This window comes from Patagioenas fasciata, chromosome 3 (assembly GCF_037038585.1).
Source record: "Patagioenas fasciata isolate bPatFas1 chromosome 3, bPatFas1.hap1, whole genome shotgun sequence".
Lineage (NCBI taxonomy): Eukaryota > Metazoa > Chordata > Aves > Columbiformes > Columbidae > Patagioenas > Patagioenas fasciata.
In genome coordinates, this window is record NC_092522.1 from 57,955,319 (window position 1) to 57,975,598 (window position 20,280).

General features: G+C 38.1%; 1 protein-coding gene across 2 annotated transcripts in view; it reads left to right on the forward strand.

Moving 5' to 3' along the window:
* Positions 1 to 20,280, forward strand: part of TAB2 (TGF-beta activated kinase 1 (MAP3K7) binding protein 2) — a 63,164-nt gene that overhangs the window by 7,361 nt on the left and 35,523 nt on the right. The window contains exon 1 of one of the 2 annotated variants that reach the window (XM_071806413.1): positions 8,464 to 8,538. The exons of the other annotated variant lie outside the window; for it this stretch is intronic. The gene's annotated coding sequence lies outside the window, so the exon portion shown is untranslated. Of the gene's footprint in view, positions 1 to 8,463; positions 8,539 to 20,280 lie in introns of those variants that run through there. 2 annotated transcript variants of the gene reach the window in all.

Genomic DNA, 20,280 nt, shown 5'->3' on the forward strand with positions numbered 1-20,280 from the left:
GCTTATGAAGTTGATTCAGTTAAAAATTTTGGTGTCTTATTGCTTTTTTAAAAAATACTGATTTGTCTTTGGTAAATGGGAATAAGATTTTATATTTTATTTATCCTTTGGTATTGGCTGGAGAGCTTGACTTGGATCAGACCCTTTTGTGCAAGGCACATTATAAATATTTATTAAATAAGTCAGTCCCAGAAGAGTTGGCAGTACCATGAATAACAAACCTTGTTTACCAAGATGCATATATTGGATTAGAAGAGGCATTTTGCTAAGTATTTGTCTTACCTTTCATCTATTATGCCTGTTCTTCAGTAATTTTAAACTGTGCCAATCTAAAAAAAAAAAAAATAAAAAAAAAACCCCAACCCCAACAACAACAAAAACCAACCAAACAAAAAAACCCTGTCTTTAATAGCTGTAATTCATTTAACTGTTTTGACACACAAATTTTAAGATTTATGTGAATGATTCATACAAGAATTATCAAATTACTTGAGTTAGATCATCATCAGCTTGTATTCATTGGTAGCTACTTAGGGTATGGGTAGGTGTATCAAAGCTGGGAATCCTGTTGAAGGTTGTGACAGTGGATCAAATCTATGATGTTTATAGTCAGGACTTCAGTCAGAATGAGAACATTTTTTTGTAAAATGGATTCAATACAAGGAGCAATTTGTCAACTAGCAAACTTTTAAGTAGTATAATTTTGTTGTGTATCTGAGCTAGGACTTAGCTATATGTAAAAGAGGTTGCTGAAGAATTAGTTCTTGCTTCTCCACAAGAAGCATATTTTGATCTTCCCTTCTGACGCCTGAAGAAGTACAACACTTTTTGGATTCCTGTTCCACAGTATCTGGTGAAGGAGGATAAAATAAATTGTAAGCAGTGGGAGAGAATGGTCGTTCAGATTGTGGAAATTTCTGTTCTCTCCAGCCTCTTGTTTCTAGTAGGAGGTATGGTTTTTTTTGTGTGTGTGTTTTTTTTTTTTTCTTCCCCTACCTGGGATTGAAAACCCCTGTGGTTTCCAGACTGAAAGGAAAAATATCGATTCTCCCAGTAGTGCTTTCATACACATATTGCCAAGGGGGAAAAAAAAAAATCAGTACGATAATCTGTTATCTTCACTCTTCTTGTGATGGTGATGTAGGTTTTGTCAAAGCTGCAAGTGGTACCAACATGGCTGCATTGTTTTGGGTGCATGAAAATCTTGTCCTTCCATAATGTAGCTGTACGCATGCAGAGTTTGCTAGTGCAGCTGTGGTTATACATGCAAAATGGTGTTATCTTCCACCTTAGCTTGGCTGAGTAGTTTTGGTTTATTGATATAAAATATGCCTGTGCTGCCATGAAAGGAATGCTTTAACCTCCTCTGTCAGCATTTCTATGTGAATCAAATACTCCTAGAGTAGTATAACAAAACAGTTTTGAGATAGCAGATTTAAAGCAAAAAAAAAAAAAAAGGAATGCAAGCATTTGTGAGCATCAGGGGCCAGTCTGATAGTTTGCTGTGACTGAAGAGGGAAGATTTTTCTCACTGACAAAAGCAGCTGGTCTCTGTTACTCGTCTCATCCGTCTGTAAGCCAGATCTCTGTATGTACTAGGGGTTAGAAAACTAACCAGAAAAAGTTGATTGCTATTTAACCGCCTTAGGTGATCTCTCGGAGTGAGACCAATGCCTTGATGCTGAGGAGCTGTTAGATCAGTTCAGTAGTTTCCTATAACTTAACACTGAGGGGATGTTTTGCACTGCAGCAGTGACAGTATATGGATTTACCATCCTTTCCCCTTAGTTCACTGATGTGGTTTATAATATGATCTCACAAATAGGTTCTTCTGCACAACTGAGGTGTGGCAAAATAGTAGAAGAAGAGATGAGTTTATGAAGCTGGTGTTGTTGATGAAGAAAGCCTCTTGTGAAACCGTAGATCTAAGAGCAGGGCTATGATAGACAAGCAGGAAGAAGTCATCTCTGCCAATCTGTGGCACTGCAGCTGTTTAGAGGGTCACCAACTGAATCTCCAAAATAATACAAATGGCAGCTAGCCCTTCAGAAAGTAGGACAGGAACTAGTTGAACTGACTTCACCTCAGCAGTGGATACTGCCACTGTGTGAAATCTTCATGAGTGGCCTACCTGGGTTAACAGTGGTAACAGGAACCTTCCTCCTGTCTCATGGAGATAATCAAGGAGTCTTAAATGCTTTCAGCAGGCATGTTTTAATCAGTGAGCTTTAAGTGATGGTTCCTCTAAGAATCCTAGCAGTTGTCTCTTTGTCAATAAGAATGGCTAGGTTTTCCTAAGGTGTTTAGTATTTGAATGTTGTAGTCCAGTTTTGCAATGGAATAGGAAGTTCGCGTCTCCTTGAAACTAGTGAAAGTGAGGCTAATAGATAAGCATAACTGCAATGAGGTATCCAAACTATGGAAAGAGAGAAAGATTAAGAGAATAATTTAGAAAAGACGTGCAACACTTCTCAACATTTGAGGAAAGATGTGGTTAAAATGGGATAGCAAAACAGATGTTTTGTAGAGATATTCCTGTTTCATCAGGGTACTACAGGGGCGTATTGTTTGAGCTGGCCTAGAGTTAGAGACTTTTGTAACTTTTAATGGTTATGAGAGGAAACTGGTAAATGAATTAAATTATTATGTGCTATTCAGCCATATTAGTGAATATAAAGTTTAGTTTAAAAAAGAGCAAATTAAAATTTGTGTGCAGGTGTCCTATTTCTTTAAATTGCAGATTTTGCGTGGATTGTGGAACATAACAGTAGCTGCCAGCCTAGCCTGCACGTTCAGATTTCAGGTTGGCACAAACGACTTTTCCAAGCTAAAGCTTATTCTAAGTGTCCATCTGTGTACAAAATGCTATATAAAACACAAGTGTTGAAGCCTTACTGATGTGCTGAAGTTTGACACTACTTCTTTCTTGTTTCTTGGTTGTGATTATTATATTGGTTTTGCTTAAATTTTTGTTGTGGATTTTAGTTCCAAGTAAATCCCTTGTGACAGAGAGTATCTTAAAGTCGAAGTACCACCTAATGGTATTAGCAGAGTTGATGGAGCTACAGGCTTCCTTCCTGTTGAAACTGGCCAAAAGAACAGGCCAAACTGTAGCTTGCGTTTCTTCAGTGTAGAGCCCATGGCAACTCTCCGGAATGTTTTTTCCACTCCCCATCAATGAGTAGGGAAATTCTTGCCAACTCAAATGAGATCTTGAGACTTGCAACTTAACATAATATAGTTCATAGTGAAAAAAATACTTTAGTTAGGGAAATATCCAGTGTTATACTAGCATGAGATTTTGTTAAATAAAAAAGTTTTCATTTGCTTTGAAGTTTTTATGAGACTTAGAGCAAAACAGTATTTCATCTTCATCTGTATGACTTCAGGCTGCTGCCTGTTTGTGATAAGGGCAAGTCATCACCTTATGCTGTCATGTCAATGAATGTTGCAGAATGCCTGCAGTGACTGCTCAGGCTGTCAAAATTCACTGATTTCAAAAACACTTTCTCATTTCACATCTTGCTATTGCAGTACAGCTTCTTGGGCTTTCTGATGTACGTGCATTGACTAGGATTTTAAATTGATTTAAGAGAAACCTAGCAGTGCAACTTTGTTTGCCTTCTGAACTTAAAAATTTATTTGTCACTACTTCGTCATCCTTTCTGAACCTATTGTGAGAATGAAACTATATGTAAGTGGGAGGAATAATACTTCGCTATTTATTTATGGGAAAAAACCCGTGCATTTATGACAAAATTAGAGCACAAGTGGTCTTTTGTACCTTTGTTCATGCCAGCTCCTGTGAAAAGTCCACATCTGCATTTTTAAATTATGCCTGACTGTAACCCACAGCTTAGTATTTTTACAGGACAAGCATTAGAAAATTATAACAGGTGCAAAATGGAATCCTTCAGAAGTATGCAGCTGAGTATAATAGTTACGAATCCTCTGCCACTTATCTACATGACATTGTTCATCTTATCTTTCCAAAGTTGCTCTACTTCTATTAACAGGCCTCTTATCTTTGCAAATGCAAGAAATGTATTAGTACACCTAAGTTGTGAAGAGCTATCCAGACTAGCAGAGTTACTTTTCATCTATGGAGCTCTAAATTACTTGTTTTTATAAAATTGGATCTCTGCACTCTCTTTAGTTTCCTGAAAAAAACTGATATCTGGCTACATCTGTGGTTAGAAGAATAAACTTAAACACTAAGGCTTAACTGTTCTTACTTCTGTGTACTTTTTGTATTTCTGCTATGAGGTGTCTATTCTTTTCTCAACTTCCCTCTATCACTTTCCTCATCTGCCTTTTTCAGAGCAGGTTATTTTTAATTTTTTCCTTTTGACTATCTAGCTGTCTTGTTAAGCTATACCTGATGTCAGAACCTTTGTAAGGAGATATTGTTTAAAGTAGAAAAGGTAGATGGTAGGTTAACTCGTAAAATTATTAGTGGCCATCATTTAAAGGTTATAAGAGCAGGAAAGAATACGTATTGGGAAGCCTTGAACGCTGGAGGAATTTCTGCTCTTCCCAGCTTTCCTCTCCCCTGTCCCTTGTTACTCTCCTCTCCCTGAATCCTGTGTGGAGTAAAGTGCAGGAAAAAAGATTAGTGTTAGACCCTTATGGAGCAGGAAGTGCAGTGATTGTATCTTTCTTTGACTTACAGAAGGCTGGAGAACAAGTTGCATTCTTCTTTTCTAGGACCTTCTGCCAGTGTAGTTTCACAGGTGAAGATAACCGCACTTTGTATCTAAGTCAAGCTCTGTTAGCCCAAAACTATGGCAGGCCAGCTTCTTCCTAATATGTGCAGCCTTCCTATCCAAGGGCCTCTGTTCCCCTGCAAGAGAAGCGGATGGGCGGAAAAGGGGACTTCTGTGGCCATTTGTTTCTTTATGATACTGCATTAAATAGTTGAATATCTTTCTTCTGTACCTCTTGATAGTAGCCTCCTTCTCGGACATGTCATACCAATCCTACCAACGACTTCTCCTGCTCTCACTTCAGGTGCCCTTTTTTAACACAGTTGTTTACAATTAGCTGCTCACAACTCAAGGAAGTGGTTTGCTGTTATTAACCCTTTTTGTGTTGCTTCTGTAGAACTTGTATCTTCCTTCCTCTTACCCTACTGGCCTACATTGTTGTTTGTAACAGCTGCCAGAGACAGCTTTGTATAGTTGGACTAGATGTTTAACTTCCTAAATATTTACTCTAGTGCTAAGGTAATGTAAAATCAGAAAAGTCTCTTTTACTGTTGAGCATAACCTTTGTTTTTTTCCCCTCCTCCTCCAAGACTGCCCTTGGGAAAATGTAAGGGTATGATTTGTAAACCAGTATTAAGCTGGCTCCACTTCTTTGTCTGTGTTCATACTGGTATTCACCTGACTAAAAGCTAAACTAGCAGAAAATTAACACTACTTTTTTTTTTTTTTTTAATTTCTACTGGTTTTGTTCCATGAAGTGGCTTGCTGCACAATCAGATGAGTGCTGGCATTGGCTTAGATCACAGGAGGGAGAGGGGGAATGCATGCCTGGGAGCAGGTGGAATGACAGTAACAGTATTGAATTGTTCTGGAACTGCATTTTAAGGAGTGGCTGAAATACCCAACCTTACTGTCATTGAAACATTATGAGTAAACAAGTCAAGCCCCTGATAAAGACAAAAAAGGAATTTATATTTTTGCCAGAGTCAGCTTTCACTTTTACCAGTGACACCTCTGTTGTGTGTGACACTAGCCTTTTTGCCCCTTGAATAGGAGAGAATAGTATGAGGATTACTGGGAAATCTCAAAGTTCATGAAATAGACTGAGATTATTCTCATGGTCAATCACTCAAGGTAAATGAGAAGAGAGTAGAAGTTGCCCTGTTGTTGCTTGGCTAATGATTAGAGAACAGGAGGGAAGTTGGAGCTCATGGTACTTGGCTGCTTGGTTATCTGACTCCATGACTACTGGTCCAGTTGCTTCAGACCTTTCACTCTGCTTGCATCTCTTTCTGTGGGAAATAGGACATGAGACTTTCTCTTTCATACGTAACTGCCTGATAGTGGTCATGCATTTTATCTTTTTTATTAATTGGTGGTGAAAGTGCTTTGAAAATGGTTGATGTACTTTCAAGGAGCAGGTGGATTTTTTTTTTCTTTGCTCATTAGCCTCCTTCCATCTACCCACCCCTCAGCTGATCCAATTGCTAAGGAATGGAAGTTGACCATAAGAGACTTCACCATTTTGGTGGCTACAGGACAAGGTGTTGCTTGTCATGCCTGAGGAGAGTGAGAGAGTTGCATTTGATACTACCTTGAAGTCTTGTCCTACTGTGCTAGTTGCAAGTGTAGTTGAAAAAGTTTTTAAGTGTGGTAAAATGAGAAAAGGGTAGTTTGTGATTATAAGTAATTTTTTTCAGGATATTTTGGGTAAAATAAAGTACAGCAATGCACAAAACTGTTCTGATTGATATTTGTATATATCTTTTAATCATACGTTTGTTTATGACACTATATCTTTAAGCCTGCTGTTCTCAAAAGGTGACCTCTTTGAATGAACTCTTGCATGTACATTTTCCCCAGATCCTTAAAGTAACCAAAAATGTTTGCCCCCATCGGAACAACTCCACTTTTACTTCACTGAAGAGAAACCTGTGGCTGATTGCTTTATCCAGTCATTTTCTAGCTCAAAAATACCTTTAAATTTCAGAAAGAAATAATTTTCTGTGACTTATACTTTTCAGTTTGATATGGATTTAGGCTGTGACATGTATAATAATTTTTACCTGGTATGCTTTAGTTGATATGTGAAATGTTTTAATGTGCTGATAATGTTTATTTTCTGGATTGAAGTAGTATGAGCATTTCAAAGTGGTATTGTCTGTAATGAAACATTGTAATTGAAGCTCTTGAGCAGAAAGAAATATGCTGTATGTGAAAAGTGTGCAAAAGAAGGCAGAAACTGCTGTATTTGAAAAGCTGGATTTGATGGATAGGCCACTCAGAAGATATGGAATTGGCTGGATGGTTGCACTCAAAGAGTTGTAGTCAATAGCTCAGTGTCCAAGCCAAGACCAGTGATAAGTGGCATCTCTCAGGGGCTGGTGTTGGGACTGGCACTGTTTAACATCTTTGTTGGTGATGCAGACAGTGGGATTGAGTGCACCCTCAGCAAACTTGCTGACAACAGTAAGCTGTGTGGTGCGGTCAACATGCTGGAGTCAAGGTATGCCACCCAAAGGGACCTTGACAGGCAGGCCTATGCGAGCCTCACTGAGTTCAACAAGTCGTAGTGCAAGTTCCTTCATGTGGGTTGGGCCAATCGCAAGCACAAATGCAGGGTGGGCAGAGGATGGATTGAGAACAACCTTGAAGAGAAGGACTTGGGGATTTGGTTGATAAAAAGCTCAACATGACCCAGCAATCACAGAATGTTAGGGATTGGAAGGGACCTCAAAAGATCATCTAGCCCCATCCCCCTGCCGGAGCAGGAGCACTTAGATGAGGCTACGCAAGAATGTGTCCAGGTGGGTTTTGAATGTCTCCAGAGTAGGAGACTCCACAACCCCCCTGGGCAGCCTGTTCCAGTGTTCTGTCACCCTCACTGAGAAGAAGTTTCTTCTCAAATTTAAGTGGAACCTCTTGTGTTCCAGTTTGGACCCATTACCCCTTGTCCTACTGTTGGTTGCTACTGAGAAGAGCCTGGCTCAATCCTCGTGTTGCTCACCCTTTATGTATTTGTAAATATTAATGAGGTCACCCCTCAGTCTCCTCTTCTCCAAGCTGAAGAGACCCAGCTCCCTCAGCCTTTCCTCATAAGGGAGATGCTCCACTCCCTTAATCATCTTTGTTACCCTGCACTGGACTCTCTCCAGCAGTTCCCTGTCTTTCTTGAACTGAGGGGCCCAGAACTGGACACAATATTCCAGAGGTGGTCTCACCAGGGCAGAGTAGAGGGGAAGGAGAACCTCTCTGGACCACCCCCTTCTAATACACCCCAGGATGCCATTGGCCTTCCTGGCCACAAGGGCACAGTGCTGGCTCATGGTCATCCTGCTGTCCACCAGGCCCCCCAGGTCCCTTCCCCCTATGCTGCTCTCTAGTTAAAGTCATTCCGCAATTTATACCGGAACCTGGGGTAGTTCCTACCCAGATGCCAGACTCTACACTTGCCCTTGTTATAGTTCATTAAATTTTTCCCCGCCCAACTCTCCAGCCTGTCCAGGTCTTGCTGGATGGCAGCACAGCTTTCTGGCGTGTCAGCCACTCCTCCCAGCTTGGTGTCATCAGCAAACTTGCTGATAGCACACTCTATTCCCTCATCCAAATCATTGATGGATATATTGAATAATACTGATGTGGGCTTGCATCCCAGAAAGCCACTTTTTAAAAACAAACATAACAAACAAACTTTGGTGTTTTCTAGATTAATCTTTTTTTTTGAGAAACAAAGTATTTTTTTTCCTTTTTTTAATAGTTGGAGTGGATGAACTCTGGATGATGTGGAAATGAAAGGGGAAAATAAGACAGAAACAAGGACAGGACTGCAAGAGTAAGACAAGTTCCTTTCCTTTCAAATCTCTGTCAGATAAAACTGCCGGAATGTGTAGAAAAGCATTATCCCTGAATGTGAAATTGAGAGTCTGTGCTGAGTTTACAACTGTTCAGGAGTCCTAACCTTCCAGACTAGTCTTACTCTTTTGCCTTCCATACTGTTAGGAAGAGACTGTGTAGAGCCTGGTATCTTCCCAGACACCTTAGAATTTTCCAGAAGTTAGCCATTAACTTTTAATCTGCTCCATTCAAGGGTATAAATGCTACTTGTTTTGAATGAAATAAAGTGAGAGAAAAAGAAATTATACTGCTAAAAATCCCTTTCTTCTGTCTTGTCTGAAGCCTTTCAAAAAAGCAGAGCTCATTTTTATGTGGCCATGGCAGTATCTTTTTTTGATTAGCGGTTCTTTTAAAACTGGACTTGCAAACTTTTCTAGTCAGCTTCATGCTGCTGATGACTATAATGGATGTAAAATTACATTTGTTATAAAGTTAAAATTGTAAAACTATACAATTGAAATTTGTGTATTCTGAAGGGTTTTCACAACTAAGAAGTAAAATATGGATCTGAGCAAAAGCGTCACCATTGCATATCTGGTGCCAAGCTTGAAATTTTTATTTTTATGAATTACCAGGTACTTGTACAGCTCAGTTAACTTGATAAGCTTTGTTCTTGCTTCATGATGTAGACAACAGATTTTTGGGTTTTCATGGTGGGTTTGGGGTTTTGTATGGGTGGGGTTTTTTTGTGTTTTGTGTGTGTAGTGGTTTTTTTTTGTTGTTGTTTCATTGGTTGGTATTTTGTTTTTTTTTCCCCATGTTGGGATAGAAGTGTGGATATGTTCACAGAGTCTCTAGCACTTGGACTGACTTTGGTCTCTTTGCCTTAGTTTACTTGCAGCTTCAGACGAGCTGATTAAAATTTTAAGATGATTAGGGGAAAGATGAATTGGTGTTTAGAATTAGAACTTTCTGTTCTCTTACCAGACTGGTGGATACCAGCCAAGTTGCTGGCAGAAGACTATTAATGGTTTGTCTTAACTCTTTTGAGATACCTTGAAAGCTTGGAATCAAATATGTATGATCTTCATAGTAATTCAGTATTTCAGACTGTATTTTAATCACAAAATGATAGGAGACCAAGAATTATAGAAGATACCTAAAGTCAACTAGGTGTTTATTTTTAGAGGCTCAAGTGTGTTTAAGTGTGTATGTGAAAGTGGTAGGTTTGAGAAACCAACTTGTTATGAATTCTGTAAGCAATATTGGTATGGGTAGGTATTTGATAGCTGTAGCAATGGTTACTTTACTTACAACTAGCAACATGTTATTTGACTGTTAGCTCTAGAGTTCAGCAGTCATTCTGCTTTTTTTTAAAAAACTGGAAATAGAGTGCAAATTTAGCAGTTCCCTCCTCTTAACATGGGAAATATATTCCCGGCTGTACTCTTCTCCTGTGTGTGGGTTTGTATTGGCACTTCTTAGGTCCATCTTCTAACCAACTCTCAGTCTGCCAGAGACTAATCCAGGCTCACCCTCCAAAAAATCACTTTCCATTGTACCAGTGGATGGAATTGCCTCTTGGAAGTGTACACTGAGCAGAGGCACCAGAGAGAAGGTGTCATGGTGGAGGAAGGGAGGGCAAGATCTCTCCTGAGAGGTGGCAGGAGCTACCTGTTGAAATGGGTTGAACTGGAGGTATGAGGGGACAGGAAAAAGAGGACAGATATATGATGGAGAAAGTTCATTTAAGAAAGCTTGCTAGCTTTTAATAGATCTTCTGTTAACCTTTTCATGGCCTTTTAGATATGTTTACCCAATTCCTTTGGACTGAAAAATTTGAGGAGTAAGGCAGATTGCTAACATTGCTAATTGTCCTATTGCTGCTGAAGTTTGAAGTCTTTTCGAGGAGTTATAGTGTAGCCCTTACAAAAACACAGGGTAACTGGTATTGTGAGATGTTGTATATTTGTAGTCGACTAGTTACTTCATCACAGCATGGTGTTATTGTTTAACCCCAGCCGGCATTCAGGCACCACATAGCTGCTCACTCATCGCCCCCCTTCAGTGGGAGCGAGGAGAGAATTGAAAAAAAACTCGTGAGTTGAGATAAAGACAGTTTAATAGAACAGCAAAGGAAGAGAGAAGAATTATAAAAAAATATACAAAACAAGTGATGCACAATGCAGTTGCTCACCACCTCCTAACTGATGCCCAGCCTGTCCCCAAGCAGTGATTCTACCCACTGGCTTCCCCTAAGTTTATGTACTGAGCACAACATCGTACGGTATGGAATATCCCTTTGGTCAGCTGGGTCAACCGTCCTGGCTGAGTCTCCTCTCAACCTTTAGTTCTCTCCCTGCCTTCTCGTTGGCAGGGCAGTAGAAGCTGAATAGTCCTTGACTGCTTAGAAACAACTGAGACATCAGCGTATTATCAACATTATTCTTATTCTGAATCCGAAACATAGCACCATACCGGCTATGAGGAAAAACATTAACTCTGTCCTAGCCAAAACCAGGACACACAGAAAATGTGCTTACATATAAAGGTGCTGTAAACAGATATTACTATCCTAGCTTACAGTTTCTTTTCCCCTCCTTTTCCATTGCCCAGGATTTGTTCAGAGAACAAATGCAGTAGAATATTAACTGTTTATGTGAAGGACGGAGATCCAGTATGAGGTTTTGTGTGTGAACTGGTGAAGGAAACAGTAAATAACAGAGTACACTTGTTCCATACAAACAGGCAATGATGGAGGGGGGAGCAGTTTGCAACTTCTGTTTAAAAAAAAAAATAGTTTGTAAGAGAATTCCTTATAGCTCCTGCATAGTATTTTGTGTGAAGTGTGTGCAAACCTCTTGTGCTTTTTACACACTTGGAAGGTAGTATTCTTCTATTTTATTCTGCACTATTTAGGTAATGCACTTAATCAGGGAATGCCAAAACATTTAAAGACCAAGGATGTCATTTCATAAGCATTTCTTTCCATGTCAGCACTGGCATGAGCTGCCCTGACCTTATCTTCTTATTCCTGCCTTGCCCCTGAGTTGCACTAGTATAGCTAGTTAACGTTCCAGGTGGCTATGCAGCAAAGCAGATTGTGGAATTTACCATCAGAAAAAATATTATTTTTAACCTGGATTGATTCCCTGACTGGCCTCACTGCTCAGCTGCATAAACAGTTGTGCCAGCACAGCTGAGCGATGAGGACTGCTTAAGCTGGTACTACAGTGGAAAAAGTGTTGTGAAACTGTAGCTTATGTTTTCTAGGTGTTTTGCTGGTACAATTGTACTATACTGGCAAAATATTCCTCACACAGATGCAGCTTTCATCAGTACAGTTTATTTTGATTGTGGAATGGAGAAAAGTATAATTGTGAGTTTTGGTCTGATGCTTCTGTGTTGTCAAAATATATATATGTAAGTCTGTCAATTCTGTATAAAAATTATTAATCTTTAATGTAAAGATGGATTTGAACTATAGTGGATCATTAGAAATAGGAAGAGCTATAAAATCAAGGTATCTGTTGTTTATTTGTGCTGTCTGCTTGGAATAAGTGAAATGTTAAGATAGTTACCACATCAGTATTCCTGCAGATGATGAAAGATTAATAGGGATCTTTATTTTTTGAAGGTGAGAGGAAGTCTTACAAGAAGTGAAATTCGCAATTGTAGATACAATAAGAAGCTAAAAGTTCGGAGAGGAGTTTTAAGATTTGAGTAGATAATATGGGATTTCTCATGAGTTATTTTTTTGTCATACACACGTTGGAAGGTGGTTATATGGCTATTGAGTCCATTTGGGAAAGAAAACACCAAAATGTTTTGATTCTTTGTCTAGAAACTTGGGCCCTCCTATTACATATCAAATTTCCTACCCCCAGGCAATAAGATTCTTTAGTTTCTTTTCTGATCTGGTCATTCTATAATATCATTTTAGCTGTCAGTTTGACTTCTTAGTCTTAAGTTATAAATGGGCAAAAAAAGGGCAAGTATTCTCCATTACTTAGAATTGTTGAAGAACTTGAATTTTATTATGCTTTGCTTTTAAAATTTGTGAGTCTCCATATTGCTACCTGCACTATACAGTGAAGAATAATCTAAAACTATTGTTAACATTTCTTTGTATTTGGGTATCATTCAGCTAAAGTGGGCTTCCCTCAACCATATTTGACTAAAAGTGTATTTATAGTACTAAAAAAAAGTGACTGTATTTCATATTTTTTATTCTCTTTAAGTTGGTAAATACCTGAGATCACAAGTGACTATAAAACAATTTAAGTGATTTTGTTTGGTAATTAGTGTTTGGGATGCCTTCTGCCCAATTTAAATTCCAAGTATTAGTTTGGAATGGGCATTGTAATACAGGGACAATGAGACATCCTAGATTTTGAAAGACTAGTCGAGTGCTCTAAACGCTGTTATCAAATGCTACTTGTCATGTAATGTTAGTGCCAAACAATTGCAAATCAATTGAGAAATGTAAGTTAATGTTACAGTAGAAATTTGCTTTGTATATTCCTTTAAGAGTTCACCATCCTTATGGCAACAACTGGAAAGAGCTTTTTATAATTATGCAGAGTTTAGGGTTTCATTAAAATGGGTGGGGGGAGGGAGAGGGGCAAGTAACTCCTAAGCTTTTACGTTTTATGGGTTGGAAGGGAAACACATCTGTTCTTTGTAGACAGGTTTTTTGCTGACTCTTTGTAGCTTTCTTAAGCGCAGAAGAGAAATTTGAATATGTGGATACTAATCTGCAGAAGAGTGAAATTGCTAACATCACTGATACTTGCAACAACTGCGTAATAGTTCGGAAGCTATAAAGAGAACTCTTCCAGAATTTCTTCTAAAATTGGAAGAAGGCATATAAGCAACTTATTTCACCATAACGGTAGTTTCTCTTGCTCTTAAATCCGTAAGAAATATATTTCTAACTTCCAGTGCTGTTTTATAAGATAGTTTCATTTATAGAATTTTAAGTTACGAGAAGAACTGTCTGTTGTGTTTTTTACAATATAAACTGAGATACAAGTCATACTTTTTTAAAAATGCGGGTTACATTTATTGTTGTAGAGTTGAAGTAATTTGTTGTTAGACTAGTTTTTACTATGAAACATTATAGTGGATATATTTTAATCACCTATTATACGTATTATTTTTGCTGTTAACCCAGGCACGTTTCATAATTCTTCATTCTAAATTCATATATCTGAAATGGCAGTGTTTGTGGTAAATTTTGCTGTTCTAGAGTACATTGGTTCATTTTGTTCCCAAAAGATACTGGTCTGTAGCTTGCATCTCAAGTTGGTAGTATTGGTATTGACATCTGGTTTGGATTTGGCTGGAGCAATCAATCCTGTTAGGACTCTCTGATGATAAAAAGGATTTAGTTTACTGTAGCTGAAACAATGAAGCAAGTATGAATATTTCAGAATATGTTTTCACGTGGTGAAATGGAATAGCTGTAAGCTTATTAGATTGTAATTACTTATGATAACCTGTGTTACCCTATGAGAAATGCAGTAAATTCTGTGGAAGACTTGCTTTGCATTTTACTTCCTTCCTTGGATGCTGTCCCATGGCCATCATCACTAATCCGCTCTTAATGGGACTAAAATTAGTCATGTGTTTTAAATCTACATAATTCTTGTTGACATAAAAGGGCACAGTATGGTCAAAATTCATGCTTCAATGTATTGAAAATTTGTCCAGATGTGATTAGTTACTGATTGTTACACACCAATCAACCAAGCTGCTGTATCTATCCCGTGTGGATCCCAATGAAGTGTTTTAGATGTCTTGGTCAGTGTCATTAATACTATTACATAATAACACGAGGTAAGAGGCCTCATCATCTGCAGACTTGTTCAGATTCCAGGGATGCCTGGAATTTTATACCGTTTGATTCCCTCAGTGGCCCAGTCACTAAAACTGCTCCTGTAGTACCATGACAGTGTCAGAATGAGGATGTGACATTTACAGTGGGAGATTACTGACTTCTTTACAGCTTAAACATAGCTTTAAGGATAAGGTAGAAGGACATTTAAGCTCAAAGGAGTTGTAGTCTTCCAATGTAATTTTGTAGGCTGTTGTCTTTGCTTCTGTTCTGAGGACTTCTAATGTAGTGACCAAAAGTGATTGCGTGTCCGTATGTTTTGATACTATTCAACAGGCTTTCTTGGAAGATCTGTAGGATAAGAGGAAGCCACAGTATTTTGAAATGCTTCTAATTGGGTTTTTTTCCACATAAGGAATTAACTATACCACCTCGTTTAAAATAACCATTCATTTGCAACATGGTAGTAACTTTTATTTCATGGAAAGTGTAGCAGTTTCCATTCCTTATTGGAAAGAAGCTGTTCTCCAAGGCAGGAGGTGTGGGGGAAATGAAGCTTAAAAGTCTGAAACCATTTCGTTTTGGTCTGGTGTTGTGTTTTGAGGTTGTTTTTTTTTTTTTTGGTTGGTTGATTTTGTTTGTGTTTATTTGGGTTTTTGTTTGTTGTTGTTGGGTTTTGGTTTGGGTTTTGGTTTTGTTTTCCACCTTAGTTTCATAATGACTGTTGCCTGTAACAACTCATAGTAGCCCTTTTTGGTATCTGCATGCTTTTTCACTTCCAGGCTTTACTGTTCTTTTAACCTATAGATGGCCATCCTGCATCTGTCCACAAAAGCAGAGCAAGATCTGCCAGCAGATGTGACATGGAAAGATGTCAATTTTTTCTGAACTTCAGTATATGATATTGAGAAAGGTTTTCCACTGTCTATACTGGCATCTAAGACTTTCCTACTGTGAAAATATTGCTAGCAGTGGCTTCGATTTTTGGCATTAAGAAGTTCGGCATTTAAAACTTGAATTTCAAATATTTAAATGGGTTCTCTGTGATGTCTAGAGAGGACATTTGTCTGGGCTAGAAGGAAATAAGTCTTGCTTAAATTGAACTAAATTCCACTGAAATATATGAACATCTAGTTAGTGAAGAGGGCCCTGAAGGTCTCTGGAAGAAAGAGCTGAGATTTACGTAAGCTGCTGATTAAAGATCTGTATAGAGCCCAACAGTAGCAAATAAATACTTGGCACAGAGGTTTGAATTTAATTTGGGCTCAGTATCACAAAATGTGTTGAGGCTTATAATTTTTAATATAGCTCTTCCTTATAGCATATTCAGCCCCATAACTTTGACTTTTCTCTGCGTATTTCTCCCTACTTCAGTTTCTAAAGTGGACAGCTGTCAAACTGCATGCTTTTCTCCACATTCTGCAAGTTGTGTGTGTGTGTTCACAAAATAATCAGAAGTACGTTGAAATGTTGAAAGTATTACACATGTAAAAGTAGAGAAAAGGTATTTCTATACTATATTTCTTCAGATACCTATTTTTACTTCATTTAAAATAAAATTGTAGATGCAAAAGCACTGTAAAGCTTCAAGTTCATTAACTTTGTTTTAGGAAAAGTATATTTCAAAGAGCAGCTGTGAATCTGTATGGGCTTCAAAGTGCTTCCCAGTGTGTCAGTCTTCTCAAAACATAGGCAAAAGGCCTTTTTCAGACTGAATGCAAGAGCAAGCATAGCCAACATGTGATTATTCCTTCTATTCAGCGCTCGTGAGGATGTGTCTGACAGACTGTCTTGAGCCTGCCATTGCAAGAGGTGCTGACAAACTGGAGCAAGTTCAGCTGAGAGCTGGTTAAGATGGTTAGTGATATATGTGTGGAGAGGCTGAGGAAACTCAGCATCTTTAATGTGGGGAAGTGAGGACTAAAGATGGACTTATGTATAGTTTTCAGTTGTTTTTAATGGGAATTACAGTTGAGGTGGTGAGCAAAATGACAAGAGATAAGTAATAAATTGAGATGGGGAAATCCTGATTAGACATAAGGAAAAAGTTCTTTTAGTGGGGGTGATTAAACACTGGAGGATGTTTTTTCGGAAACCTAGTTGAATCTCTATCCCTGGGGATTTTTAGAGTTTGGCATGCACCTGGTTTGAACCTGAAGTTAGTCCTGCTTTGAATAGGTGTTTGGAGCTGTTGACCTCCAGAATTCCCCCCTTTTTCAGTGATTCTGTGAAAGTAGAGCTGTTTTTTATTGCAGAGTATTCCAGAATTGTAAATACCAGTTTAGAAAACATCATAGATCAATACTGTTTTATCAGGGATGCTGTTGGAAGTCATTTGAGACAGAGGAGTTTTAGATTATATAATTCTAGTCTGAGTCCACATAAATCAACACTAGTGCTTCCTAGATAGATGTTTTTACATGTTTCTTAGAAATGTTTTTGATTTGTTGTGAGGTGGGGTTTTGGCAGTCACTGCTTTTATGCACCTATTCTAGTTGTAGAATTGCTTTAATATGCAATCCCATGGAGAGGTAATCAGAGTGGAATATACAACTGATGCAGTCATATCACTGATCTGATGCTGGCTGCTAAAGTAATATAATGCATGGCTCATAACTCACTACCCAAATTCAGTTTTTGGTCTAGCCACACTTACAGGGTCTGTAATTCAGATTCTTAATTACAGTTCTTGGAAAGCGGGTATAATTTATGTCAACCTCTTTCATTGTTCCTCTCATTGTAATAATGAAATATTTGATTTCAGGGAATCCAATTCCAGCCATTTGCATGGTAGGATCTTCAGTGTGCCCTAGTATCCGCTGGATGCGATATGGGGGAATGTCCCCTAAGACAGTTTGAGCTTATGGAGCACCTCATTGATGCTGAAGCATAAAATTTGATGCAGAGAAGAGACCAGCAAATATCATGGCCAGAGCAAGGAAGATGGCAGCACTGCAATGTCTGGGAGCAGAGCAGAGGGAGAAGAAAAGATACGTTTTCTTACTGAAACTTTCAGTCTTCTCAGCTTTCTCATGTAGTTTCACCCTAAATATCTAAGCGCTTCATTAGTAAAGAAGCATGCATGGTTTATTGTCAGTGCCAGATAATGAACTTGCAGTACAAATCTTGCATGTCATAGAAGCCTCAGATCTTCTTATAGAGGAAAATTCACGGAACAGTCTTATCCTCACAGTGTGTGAAAATAGAGATAGTGCATTTGTTGAGTATTCCTCATAAGCAGGCTGGAAATTGAGGCTAAAAAAGCCCAAAATAGACTCTGTGGTCCTGTCCTGGCTAAGGTACTTGTGCTACAGCAGACAGCTGACAGATCTAATAATGTTAATGCTGGAGCTTCATTGTTTGCATCTGCAACAATGAGTAGCCTTTGCACTTGGTTTGAAAAAGTTCATAGAGATTTGAGGCATATGTATTCAGAGAGGTTCTTTTGTACTCCTCCAAATGCAAAATAGGCTTGATCGTTAATTCTGAAATTACTTGGAAGAGTTGAAAATCAGAAAACTCTTAGGTGCCTGACTAGCCAGCTTTCTTTTGTATTGAAGCCAGTAGAATTTAGCTAAAATATTTTGAAGTAGTGTTTTCTTTGGCAGGGGGAAGGAATAATTAGCAAAAAGCCTTAAATATTTGGTAAAACTTGAAGTTACTATTAGTATGTTCAAATAAATGTTACTTAATTAACAAAGAACAGGAAAGTTACAGATATTCAGAAAGAGTGTGACTGTACCTGTGGAGTCCTTAATCTGAATGAGTACAATTCTCTTTTTAGCAAGTGATTTTATTTTTTTTTTTTTTTCGTTTTCGATGCATAACTTTTTTTGCCGTAAATCATTCTCTTAGTTTGGTGGTCTGAATTATAAGAAAAGTCCTCCTTTTGATACATTATGATTGATATCATTACCATCCTGGACCGATGATTTAAGTTACTTGATTATTTTTAGATTATTTTAATTGAACTGATTGAAATTATTTGTTCTTTAAATATGGATATATAAAATAAGTTACTTGCATACAGAGCAGGGAACTCAGAGCATTTTCTGAAAGGAGTATGTGGAAAGTAAAGGGAATACTTGGAGTTACTCTTAAACTTTTTGGATTCCTTGTGGCTTTTTGTGACACATGCATTCACTACTTGGTGAATGCCAGAGAAAGTGTAATTTGATCGTTGAGCCACATTTGGTAAATACTAGTTTTGTGGGGACAGCCTGTTCTGTCCATAGGGGAAAAACTCACTGCCAAAATTTAAAAGCTTTCTCTTTTATTTGGTTCTGTGTTCTTTTGCTCTAGACTACTGAAATACAAATACGTGTTACTTGTGACACTAACAGCATCTGTATTTGCTTTAGTTGTTGTATTTGGAAAACAAGTTTTCAAACTAAACTGTTGAAACCTGACTGAATAGTTACTTAGAGAAAATATTTTGATAAAAGATTTTGCAAAACTTTCTCTAAGGTGATCAGTGAAACATTAAAATCTGATGTCATGCCCATAGCCTGCTGCTTCTTGGCAACTGTTTGAATACTTTCTCAGTTCTGGTATATATGAAATACAACTATTTGTGTTCTCTTGTTTGATGCTTTCTTTTAATAGTCCAAAGCTATTTCCAGTTTGTAAATGGTATATTTTTAAAACTATGAGTCAGTCTTCCACACATCATTTATACTGCGAGTAAGGATGAAAACACTAGCTGAAAGCTCCTTAAGTGTTAAATTTGTATTCCTTCCATTTGGATTGTAAGCGAGAATGAAGTACCTGTCTTGCTAGACATACTTCTAAAAAGCATTCCGAAAGTTTATTTCTTTGGCACTGCATAATATTTTTTCCCCTAGGGAAGAACATCAGGGAAGAAGGCAAGTGTTAGCATTCTGTGAAATAGTTTTTCATCTTCAGCTTGTAGTTCTGAGAATGATTTTAGCTGACACAGCATCTGTCAGCTTCCCTTGTTCCAGTTGGCAACAAGTATTTGACTGGCAGAGTAATGAACAAGGCTGGGAAACTGATTTAGGTTAAAATTAACCTAACCTGAAAAAATTGGATTGCTAAATAGACAAAGATATATTCTGAGTAAGTAATCTAATTTTTTTCATACAAGTGCTTGCTTAAGGGAGAAAGTGGAAGTGCCAGCCCAGGTACTAATGCAGAGAAAAGCAGGATCTTACTCTTGAGAGCACGTGGACCTCAGGCTACCTTAAACGCCTTTTGTCCTAATCATCATCCCATGCCTGGCATAAATCAACTTAAACTGCCCATATGAACTATTTGATATTAGTATTTCGTAAGAATATTTTGATACACAAGGAATGATATTTCCACAGTGTAATCTTAATTGCCTGGTTAATTAATGTTACTGAGTTACAAATACAGGCCAATAGCTTAAATGTCATTTACATCTTCATTGTAATGTAAGTGAAAGGATTTGGTTTGTGGTAATGAAGGCTTAACCTGTGGATGCAGATTCAGTGGCTTGAAAAGCAAATGCTTGTGTGATGAGGACTATACATGACTACTAGGAGGAAGTTGTATGGTGTCATGACTGTACATGGCAACAGGAAGAAGGAAAACAGCTTGTTCCTTCTTTCTCTAGTGCATTGCGCTGACAGTCTATACACACAGCTATGGGTTGGTGATGATCCATTTTAATACTTTGAGCAATGGCCTTCCCGTAAATGGGATCACACGTTCCACCACCAGAGCATCAAATTGAACTACGCTTCTGTGTGGCATATAACGTGCATTGTTACATAGAGGTAACTGAACATTTGTACTGTGGAGGAAAGAACAATGAAGATGATATGTGATAAATTTGTTTTGCTCTTAAATAGTACAGTTTATAACTTGTAATAACTTCTGGACTTGCTACAAATACTGTTACTCAAGCTATCCTTG